This window comes from Belonocnema kinseyi, chromosome 6 (assembly GCF_010883055.1).
Source record: "Belonocnema kinseyi isolate 2016_QV_RU_SX_M_011 chromosome 6, B_treatae_v1, whole genome shotgun sequence".
Lineage (NCBI taxonomy): Eukaryota > Metazoa > Arthropoda > Insecta > Hymenoptera > Cynipidae > Belonocnema > Belonocnema kinseyi.
The window spans coordinates 134,199,391-134,208,502 of NC_046662.1; the positions used below are offsets into that span (position 1 = coordinate 134,199,391).

Sequence of the window (9,112 nt, forward strand, 5' to 3'; positions counted from 1 at the left end):
AGTAGCAGTCCTTCGCAATATCGGGTTTTTTCCATGTGGTTGGTGTAGAGTACTTGCGGTACTTTTCGTTGTTTGAATTTTTTAGACGATACAACATAAGTCAGCAGGAATTGCAAATGACGTGAGGAACCCATTTTGTTTCTTGGTGCAGCAATTTACGGTCAAAACACTTTTCGTAAAGACTTTTCCCTTCCTCGTCGATTGATATTCGCAAACTGCTCACTTCATATTTACTGCAAATGTAACAGAATGAATCTGAGCTATTCTTGCAGGCATGCGATTCAGAAATGCTTGCGGTTTTTTTCCTTGTAGCATAAGACACTACACCAACCAAGTGATCCATTGATGAAGAGCTACGGTTGCATGATGACGACGTCGGAGAGCTCGCTTTCCCACCCTGACCAGACGCCGATATTGGGGTTTTTCCCTGCATCGTAATACACTTTTCACCTGTGTCTGCCATGGCGGCATGAACGCCGTTTACCCAGGGACTCAGCCAATGTGGATCCGTTGCCCACCGTCACCACGTGGAGGTGCCCTGGTTACAGACACAGGCGAATAATGCTAGCAACAAGCGGTTGCGAAACTCCAGAGATTTACTGCTATTAATGTCAAAATATGAAAGTATGCAAAAACAGGGTTGCCAGCGTAATCGGTTAGGTTAGGTCCGGTTTTGTTAGGTTAGGATAGGTTAAACCTCTATGTCGGTTAACCTGAAGCTGAATGAAACGGTACCGCAAACACAACGGGACAACACAATCAGTTTAATTGTGTTTCGTGAGGTTAGGTTAGGTTAGGCTAGGTTAGATTTATTTCTAGGTTAGGCTCGAGTTGACCCATTCGATGTAGCACACATTTGCTACTGGGAAAATATGCTTCCAGAGCTTTACGTGTAGTTCAATAAATTTCTGTTAATTCAGGTTAGGTGAGGTCAGGTTCATTTGGATAAAGTTATGTTAAGTGAGTTTATATCAGGCAAGGGTTGATACTTCACAGTTGTCGACATGTTTTTGAAGTGAAAATTTGCATCACTGGCATTATTTTGAAATTTGTTTGCCTCAGTGCATGATTTTTCGTCATTTTTTGAGGTTATGGCTCAACCATAACGTTATGGATGATTTTTGATACCGAATTTGAATTCAGCGACCCAAAATCCATAGGAATATGTGTGTCTTTTTACCAGATTCACAAATTTTTTTTCTGTGGCTGTGTAAGCGTTAAACCAAATTCACTCTTCGCCCACAAAACTCGCACAATATTATTACCAATTTATAGTATTTGTCACTCAGTAGTCATTCCATAATGGTATTTGCTCAAAAGAAAGTTGATGTTTACTTCTCAATCCTCAAGTCTCACTTCGTTATTAATTAAACACTTTTATTATTTGTAATTACTTCATTGCATAACCTATATTTTTTTATACTCGTATCCATTTGCAGTTTCGAACGCAACCATGGAAACTATGATAAACTTGATCCAAAGATTCACGGACTTGACCGAATGGCTGATCCGAATGTAACTTTAAAGGCGCGAAATATGAAAATGCCCTTGTAAAATGGCTTCTTCCCTACTGTTGTGCAATTCGGGTAGCAATCAGGTTCGCCTTTTTTGTGAGCCTCAGGGTGTCCAACCTGTTTGTGTGTGTGTATATATATTCTGAATTATCTAGTAAATCAGAGGATTAAAATGGGAAAAGTGGCAATGATAGCAATGTTCGTGGACTTAAAGGCGTCGTTTGACTCGTTAGGCCGAGAAGAAAAATGTAGGAGAACTAGTTGGAGAAAAGGGACGGGAGGTGTCAGCATAGGGAACGAAAAGATATATACTCATATACGTAGGCAATACAGTGTTGATGGAAGATGATAAAGTAGGGATCACGGGCTTGATGGCAGGATTAGAGATATCCTTAGATGGGAAAATGTTGAAATTAAATGTAGAAAAGGCAAAGATAATGCAGTTTAGAAACGAAGGGACAGGAAAGAAAGAATAGACGGGGAGATGGAAGGGAGTAAGGTTAGAAAATTTTTTTTAAATATTTGCGATATACCTTGGAAACAAATGGAGGTCATAAAGCTCATTTAATAGGATGGATAAAATAGCAGCAGTACAATGCAACAGACATGAGGAATAGGAAAAATAAGTTTAAACCAAAAAATTGGAAAAGAGAATATGATTGTTTGATAAACTGGTATGGTCTGTATTTGGTTATGGAGCAGATACATGGGGATGGAAAGATGGGAAAGAGATTAAGATTTTACAAGAAATGTATATAAGCTCGACATTAGGGGTAGACTGGTGGATGCCGGCATACATGGTATGAGGAGAAGCGCAAAGGAAGAAATTAAGTACTAGAGCAGGAACTGTAACTAGTAAGGATAAGATTTTATAAAATATGTAGATGGAAGTATTGTAAGAAATGGAAATTATTGAAATTATATGGGGACACATTATGAATAAAGAATAATGCCGTATATAATTTTACGCAAAAAATATAGATGTTTCAAAGTTTGGAGAAGTTTTACTGCTATTTCGACTGCTACGCAACGCCCAAAATCCAACCTTAGCACCTACAACAAAACAATTCCAACGTGTCTTTATATAAAACAACCATTAAGATTTAGAACTGAAGGCAGCTAAAACGGATTCGTTTGATGTGTTAGGTGTGGACTTTTAAGGTTCTTAAATATTAATGTGTGATTGGGAATATAGTTCGACCCTAGAAGTTCGAAAATATAACTTTTTTTTAAATTTCTATATGTTTGTGTGTATTGAATTTTTTGCTATTCATCCTATCACAAAAAGTAACAGAGCTATGATCATATAATTTGGAAGAACTTCGACTTATATCCAGGGCTGATAGGATTTTGAGCCAAATCGGCCATTTAGAAGTATTTTCTCTTGCATTTAGAGATTTCAAACAAAACGTACCTTTTTATATGAGAAAACCTTTTTCTGATATTCAAAATACGACAATATCATATCTAGCTTATTTGTTCGCTTCATCAAGACGCATTGATAAACCTATTGTTAAAACTTTTATTACCTAACAGTGCCGATTAATGAAGTTAAAAAAAATGTTTTGTTCTGTTTCTATGAGAAAAACTTGTTTGATATTAAAAATACGACAATGCTATATGTATTACGTGTGTTCGCATCCTTAAGACGCATCGATTTACCTATTAATAAATCTTTTAGGACCCACCAGTACCGATGTATAAAGTTTAAAAAATTTCTGCTTTCTGCTTATATGAAAACATTTTTTTCATATTAGAAATACTAAAGTACTGCATCGAAACGTACAAAAGTGATGCATATAATACAATTCTTCGTGGTTTCGAGACGCATCGACTGCCCAAATTACCAAACTTTTAGTACCTACCACAACTTTCTATGAATATTTTTGATCAATCACTTAGCTGCTTGGGCAGTTTAAAAAAAGAGTTACATTATTTATATGAGGCTTCAATTTAAAATATAAAACTACTTTACTTTAAAAATTTGTTTACTAAAACAGAGCACATCAATTGATAATTTACTGGGCTTTGGTGGGATTAAAAAATATTGAAAGTATCCATTTTTTCTTTTGTTAGGAAAAACCTTTCTCTATGAGGATGCAAAATTAATTTGATAGTTATGAGGAAGCAAAATACTTCCAAAATGATCACAAATAAATACACCCATAGTCAATACATCTATAATACGTTTCAGCGGCGTTTACATTTTTTGGTGACTTGTGTGAGTATTTTTGATATAAAAATCTTATTGTTTTATACATGTAGCCACTTTAGTCCAGTTATGTGGTACTTTCATCAGGTATATTTAAAGGATTTAATTTTTTTTCTAAAGTACTTCATTTCCGGGTGCATAATAAGCAGTCACATTTTTTGACAAAGATTTTGCATGGTTGAATTCTGGACTCAGATAAATAATGGGGATCCTTCTTGGAAGTTCTGTGTGAAAGTTAAGTAGATCCGACCGAATGGCCTGGAATCGTTATTAGATATAAGATCCGCCTTTGGAACCTTCTGGTAAAAGACTTGCGGTCTTACAAAAAACCCCGGCTTTGTCCCTGTTCTTTGCCCAGAAGCACATGTTATTTTTGGTTTTCCTGTAGTTTGGATTTTGATCGTCATATCAAAATGGTCAAGAGGTGAATTAAATAAGACGTGCATACCTGTAAGTTCAACAACAAAAAACATTGTCCTATCTGCAATAGGTCGCGATTCAGCACCTGCCGAAGTTGACAGAAGAAAATTCTTATAGGATGAAAGAAGGGAGACTAAATTATGTTTAAGTTAAAACAATGTTCCGTTTTTCTTTTTCTTTTTAGCCAAAAATGAAAAAATTTGGTTTTTGGGAAATAGCTCGTTTCATGGATGTCACACGACAATGTTCTAAGGCAATGATTAAAAGGGGGACTTTATCTGCATAAGTTGCAAACAAAATTCCTATTCCTAACAGATTCCTGTACCTAAAGTGTATCCTTGCTCTATTCAGAGGTAAATTTTGGTAATTTTCGAATATTATAATTGGGTTCAAAACATTACCTTGACTAGTCTTAATTAATATTTTGAAAAATTAAAAAACAGATTTTTAGTCGCTTTCTAAAAAAGATTTTCAAAACCCATGAGATTAGAACTACCAAATTCTTAAATGATTTACTCGGTATTAATTAATTTATTTTAGTTAAACTTTAAATTTTTTTCTAAACTAAAAATTGGACTTTATATCCTGAAAACACTATAGCTCGGGAGTAAACTTTTGTTTGTATTTTTACATGGTGATTTCGATTTTACTGAATATTATTTGGCTCTTCTAAAAAATTTAGATTTTGTTTGTCAATTAGTTCTGTATAATGTAACTCTTTAAATATTGTTCCAGAAATAAAATAGAAAATATATTTAAAAAACCACTGTATAAAAGTTTTATTATTTCAAATTTTCTATTTTGAAAAGCGTTTATTCTAATTTCAGCTAGCTTTAGACTTCACCCGTGCAGAAATGTGGCCATGGCCCTAAAAGGGCCCAGGCTTGGCAAAGGTATTTCCTGACCTAATAATCCATCCTGGGACAAACTCCAATGAAGCACTAAATATGTCCAGGGCCCCGTTATATTGCCAGTCTTGATCGCCCAGCTTGGCCATTGTTCAGACATGTCCGACCAGGGCATCTTCCCGCCAGGAACCAATGTTCCGCTTTCACCACTATTTTGTTGAAGAACCAGAGTGGTGGTAGACGCACGCAAAAATCACTCCTCTTTGACGTACGTTGCATATAAAATTGTAATAGTAACCAGAGTTTTAATTATTTTAATTCAGTATGTTTACATTTATTTTCAATAAATGTAATTGAAAGGAGAATTGTATAAAGTTTTTCTTCGTTGCACATTATTCAATATTTTGATATCATAGTATTCAAGTGCTAAAATTGGATAATGATCTACCGTTGTCTTTTGAAGTTTTGCGCTCATTCCTAATATATAAATTAGCTTCTAGCAACAATTTGCAATTCGATGTATACAAAACAAACATTCTGTACATGAAAAAAAGGCAATTAAAATAAGTCCTAAAATAGGTTGAGAAAGAATACTGTCGGGTAGCCCCGGACACCAAGATTTTCGTAATATTTTGCCATTTTATCGTAATTAATGAACGAAATATGTTTTTATAAAATTAAAACTGCAAAACTGTATATATTGAAACATATAAGAACACGTATTGAACAAAAAATGGAATATGAAAATGAAAATTAATGACATATTTAAATACATTCAGAAAATAAAGGCCTTCTTAACCTTCAGATGACAACAATTATTTTCTTTGCTTCTTTATTTGATTTTCCTCCTTCTCACTTCTCTTTCGTTTAAAATTCTCCTTCCTGAATTAATTTTCCGTTCTCTACTTTTCTCTCGCTTTCTTCCTTTGCCTCTTGTGCTTGACGCTTTGAAGCTTGAAAGGACTCATCGCCGGTAAGGATTTCAGAATGCCAGCTTCGTCTTTTTCGCGAATTAATTTAGCGCTAGTTAGATTCAGGAAGCGGCATCAGTTGTTGAAAATTTGAGACAAATTCAGCTTCTTGAACAGAATTTTCTTCAGTCACATTTTGTCCATCACCGTCCAGTCGAAAGAATTCATGTCGTAAATGAAAGAAGTAGCAGTAGGTGCACCAAGTTCCTGCACTTGATTTTGAGGCAGATCCGTGATCAAGGAAGGTGGAAACTCAGCGTCCGTGAAAATCTTCGGATTGAACAGAAGTATTCCAGTGCAGACAAATGTGTTTTTAGCTACTTCCTTCTTGAAAAATTTCTTATAGGCTTCTTTCATTAGACCTGCGATGTCTGCATATGCTAGTTTGAATGATAGTTTGAATGATTTCATGAATATCCGTTCTAGCGCTTGGAACCTGTGACTCTTGTGTGTAGGTAAACTCAGACGGTGCACATGATGAGCACGAGCATACTGGATGACATCAAGATCTTTGTGACTATTTTGGCCATCCAACGCGATGAGAATTGAAGAAGCTTCTTTTGCTCTTGTTATTTCGATCAAGTTTATTATAAACACAAGAAAATTATTTCAATCCGTCCAACCATTCTGCTGTGTAACACCAACACTTCCTTCCGGAGCATCAATAATCAACCGCGGATTCATCCTTTTTCGTGTGAAACCGAACAGAGGTCTGGTCGGCAGTAGGCACATTCAGAATATGATTGACACATTTTTTCTTCTTTCTGTCGCAATGAGCTTTTCTGCCTGACGCTTTTCTTTTAGAAAAAAAAACAATGAATTTCCGTGAATGCAAGTTACGCCTGTTTCGTCACAATTAAAGATTCGAAATGGTTGAAAATGAAATTTCTGGTAAAGCTCTTGATACTTTGAAAAAAGCGCTCAAGTTGACGCTTTTTGAAGCTAATTAAATGCTAGTTTAAAAAATTCTTCTCGTAATAGGGGCACGAGACTATTATCGAGATCTACCATGTAATCAAACAACTTTTTTCATAAACATCTGTATAAGTACAGTCGAGCCTGCCTAGTTTTGAAGTCATACTGACTTAACCGTTAAGGGCATGTGATGCTTCGTCGTGTGGTAATTCGGGTTCAGTCCCCCCTGGTTTTTGTGCTCAAAAATTAAAATTTTTTTTAAACTGAACCAGGAGATGCTATAAAATAGTAAAACGCACATTCCTGAACCCTCCATTCGAGGGATAATAATAAAAAAATGTATGCTGCTAAATAGCAATTTTATGCGTGTGCACTATTTTGAGGTTAGGATCGGTTTTCAGCCTTCTGTCATTCCGATAATATAGATGTCTGTCGTACCAATGCTGCCGGTAACACCCTAGCGGAAGAAACGGAAAGGTTTCGGAAAGACCGCGTCGACAAGATTCGGAAAGATTTCGGAAAGTGTTTGGAAAGAGGTTCCTTTCTGATCCTTTCCGAATTGTATGGGAACTTTGCTTCCGATTTCTTTCCAAACTTCAAGCCGTCCCATGAACCTTTCCGATTTCTTTCCGAATGTCCCAATCTACGACTTCTTTCCGATCATTTCTGAATGTCGTCGAATGTTTCCGATTTCTTTCCGAATGTCGCCGAATATTTTCGATTTATTTCCGAATGGCTACCCACCTTACTCTTTCCGAAATGATCCAATTTATTTCCGAATCAAATAAAAAATATACATATTTTCGTAAAAATAATTTATTTCTATCTTTCAAGCTTTTTGAGTTACAGAGATCATATTGATTCCTGTTGAATCCAGCAACGATGAGTCATAAAAACCTAGAAATAGGGAAATTCCATAACTCAGCCTTTTTGACTTTCGTACATAACGTACATTATTGCTGCACATTATCACATGTAAATATTTTAAATTTCAAATAGTCAATTTGCCCAAGTCTCATTTGTAATTACTTCAATAAGTCATTGATAAAATTACTTCTTTGGATGGTAAAAATAATACAACATAAAATATAATTGAACTGAGCTTGACTGAATGATGAAAAGCCAAAATAAGAAGCGTCACTTTGATCGATTTTCATATCCACAATAAAAAACAAGGTTTATTGAAAAAAAAATTGGAGCGCAATGACCTTTTTTACTGAAAGCACTATGGGAAATTAGGAACATCCGAAATTTGTTGTGATTTTAATCAAGAACCTTTGGAAAATCTCTGACAGCATCTCGTCTCTGCTTGTCCCCAGCGATATTTTGATCTAAGATTGTCGCTTATTCACTCACTCTCTTGTTTTCAGTGGTGCGATCGATAAACCCAATCGATAGTAAGCATTCGATTGCACTAATACTTGACTGAACCAAAAGAATTAAATGTCATTATATGTTTGAAAAAATGTCGTTAGTGAATGTCAACCTCTGCCAATTATAATAATAATTCCTATAGATCTCATTAAAAAATATAACCACATTTAATTGCGTTGTTTCAAATGATGTTTGGTTCAAAATCGAGTTCAGTGCAATCGAGTACCTACCATAATCGATAAGAATGAAATCGAAGAAACAAAATGGCGATGCAAGAGACATTGATAGCGATTTTCCAAAGATGTCTGTTTAAAATCATTCGAATATTCAGATGTACTTTATTTTCCATAGTGCTTTCAGTCACACATACTTTGGTGCAGTTATTTTTGGAGTAAGTATTGTTTTTTTGTCAACATAGAAATTGAGCCAAATAATACTTCTACAAGTCCAGCTTAGGACAGATTATATTGAATAACCAGCTTGAATATTTTTGGACAATACACAAAATATAACGTCATTCTTTTTGGTTGAAAATTCAACTGGGTTGTTGTAAACTCGTTTTTTCTTGTTGTCGAAAATTCATATATGTAGGTGAATTTGGCATCATTTTTGTTAATAATCACAACTGTTTCATTAAAAATTAATCTGTTTCGTCTCTTTTTTTTTACTAAAAATACGACAGCTTATAGTTGAAAGTGAAACTAATTTTAAACACTTTTTTTGTTTAACGATCAATAATTTTAGCTGAATAATGTGTTTTTAAAAAATAATTTGTCTAGATTTATTTATATTTCTTTTTATATTTCATTATATTTATATATTTAAATTAATTTACAATTTATTAGTAAATTATATGTT

The 9,112-nt window shown here is 34.6% G+C and overlaps 1 protein-coding gene across 9 annotated transcripts in view; it reads left to right on the forward strand.

The window, feature by feature from the left end:
- LOC117175109 overlaps positions 1-9,112 on the forward strand; it is a 416,485-nt gene that overhangs the window by 232,026 nt on the left and 175,347 nt on the right. The window contains exon 1 of one of the 9 annotated variants that reach the window (XM_033364670.1): positions 3,662-3,735. The exons of the other annotated variants lie outside the window; for them this stretch is intronic. The gene's annotated coding sequence lies outside the window, so the exon portion shown is untranslated. Of the gene's footprint in view, positions 1-3,661; positions 3,736-9,112 lie in introns of those variants that run through there. 9 annotated transcript variants of the gene reach the window in all.